General features: G+C 38.3%; 1 pseudogene; it reads left to right on the top strand.

Moving 5' to 3' along the window:
• Positions 1 to 703: 703 nt before the first annotated feature.
• Positions 704 to 2,116, top strand: LOC109702028 (serine/threonine-protein phosphatase 2A 55 kDa regulatory subunit B alpha isoform-like; annotated as a pseudogene).
• The last annotated feature ends 572 nt before the right edge of the window (positions 2,117 to 2,688 follow it).

Raw genomic sequence — 2,688 nt, 5'->3', positions numbered from 1 at the left:
TTTATTTTTTAATTCATTTATTTAATATGCATACATTGTTTGGGTCATTTCTCCCCCTGTCCCTCGCCCCCACCCTTTCTCCCACCCTTGCTTCCAGGCAGAACCTGTTCTGCCCTTATCTCTAATTTTGTTCAAGAGAAGACATAGCATAATAAGGAAGACAAAGCATTTTTTCTAGTTAAGGATAGCTATACAGAGAGTTCCTAGCATTGCTTCCATGTACAAATGTGTTAAAACCCAAGTAAGAGCAGAATCAACTAACTTGCAACCTACTTTCACTCCAGTATTTTCTCATAAATAGAACCATAAAATGATATCACTGCATTAATATTATTTGTTTTCTAGCTATATCACAAGAATTATTCTTAAAATTATATACATATACATTTTATTTAATTGTATTTTTTAAAGTTTTTGAATACAGTAGTAATTCAGACAATCTGGCTCACTGGCCAGAGTCACCTGTCGCAGGTGCTACCACTGCAGTCACTGTCCTAGCAGTGCCAAGGGAGGAGCGGGAAGCCTCAGAGTGGAACCCACCATCCTGCTGCTGGTCTGCCTGCACCTCTTCCCTGTGCCCAGGCCCCTGCCCCCTCGCCCAACAGGTGCCATCCACCACCATCAGCCCTGGCTACCCCCCCATCCCCCGGTGAGGAGGGTAAGCTCAGGAAGCAGAGACCTGGAGAAACCCAAGCAGGATCATTATTTGCAGAGCAACATGGCAGGAGCTGGAAGAGGGAATTATATTCGGTGGTGGTTTTCTCAGGTGAAAGGAGCAGCAGGTGATGACGCAGCAGAAGTAGATATAATTTCTACAGTAGAATGCAATCATTCTGGAGTATTACTAGCAACAGGAGATAAAGGTGAAAGTGTTGTCATCTTTCAACAAAAGCAGGAATGTCTTTGACTTGAGGATCTCAAAGTGCTTTACAAACACTAATGAATTAATCCTCATAACACCCCAGTGAGAACAAAATCCAATCTCATAGCAGAGGAGAATATGTTTATAGCAACTTCCAGAGCAATGAACCAGAATTTGACTGTTTGGAAAGTTTAAAAATAGAAGAGAATATCAACAAAATTAGGTGGTTACCCTAGAAAAATGCTGCTGAGTTTTTAATGTCTACCAAAGATTAAAACAATAAAATTATGGAAAATCAGTGAAAGAGACAAATAACCAGACAGGTATGACTCAAAAGAGGAAGATGGAAGGTATAGGGATCCTACTACAGTTACCACAATACAAGAGCCAGTCTTTAGGACCATGGATCTAGTGGTCGAGGCCAATCCACGAAAAATATTTGCCAACGCTCACATGTATCACATCAACTCAATTTCTATTAATAGTGACTATGAAATTTATTTATCTGCAGATGATTTTCAGATTAATCTTTGGCATCTGGAAATTACAGATAGGATTTTTAATGTTGTGGACATCAAACCTCTCAATATGGAGGCACAGAGGTGATTATAGCAGCAGAATTCCATTTAAACAGCTGTAACACATTTGCACACAGCAGCAGTAAAGGAACTACTCAGTTATGTGACATGAGGGCATCTGCCATCTGTGATAGGCATTCTAAACTGTTTGAAGAAATTCAAGATCCCAGTAACAGGTCATTTTTTTCTGAAATTGTCTCCTCCATTTCTAATGTAAAATTCAGCCATTAGTGGTCGCTATATGATAACTAGAGACTCTTTGTCAGTTAAAATTTGGGACTTAAATATGGAAAACAGACCCATGGAAACATACCAGGTATGTGAATACCTCAGAAGTTAACTCTGTTCACTGTGTGAAAATGACTACATATTTGACAAATTTGAATGTTGTTGGAATGGATCTGACAGTGTTGCCATGACTGGATCTTACAATAATGTCTTCAGAATGTTTGACAACAACACAAAGCAAGGTATAACTCTAGAAGCATCATAGGAAAACAATAAGCCTTGCACAGTTTTGAAGCCAGGCAAAGTCTGTGCAGGCACCAAGCGAAAAAAGAATGAAATAAGTGTTGACAGCCTTGACTTCGACAAGAAAATGCCTTCCTGGCACCCCAAGGAAAATACCGTTGCTGTAGCTACTACAATCTGTATGTATATATTCAAGACAAAGTGAATTAGGGTTGGCATTCATAACAGAAGAGCACACATTCTACTTGGTTGAAATAGCTGAGTCTAGTATTTGTACCACAAAAGAGAGGTCCATTGTGGCACCGCCTTCTAGTGTTTGACAGTGTGCCATTCGACAACACACTTTCACAGCTACAAGGAGAAAGGTCTGTGGCTTCATCACTGTGTGTCTTCTCCATGTCATTTATGTAAGGGTAAGGCACTTTTAATTTAATGACTTCTTGCACCATCTTGCCTAATGGACTAGATTAGACTCTAAATAATCTGTCTGGAAATAGATTGTTACTATATTGTTTAATATTTCTTGCAAAATAGCTTTCTATTCATTTAGAAAATCATATTCTAATTAATTTCTTCCCAGTAGATATGCAAATTATTGGCAGACTTAATGCTTCCACCATGTATCTTATCTCTCATTGCAAGATTTCTGGAATTTTATGCACAATTAATTTACTAACTACAGTATATTTGTGTGCATGATTCATAACTGTATATTGTTTGGTGATATCTCCTGCCTTTAAAAGAAAATTCAACAAATAAAGACTTTTTTTTCAGTTT

This window comes from Castor canadensis, chromosome 6 (genome assembly GCF_047511655.1).
Source record: "Castor canadensis chromosome 6, mCasCan1.hap1v2, whole genome shotgun sequence".
NCBI lineage: Eukaryota > Metazoa > Chordata > Mammalia > Rodentia > Castoridae > Castor > Castor canadensis.
Note: the sequence above shows the minus strand (reverse complement) of the source record. Positions and strands in the feature narration are given on the sequence as shown.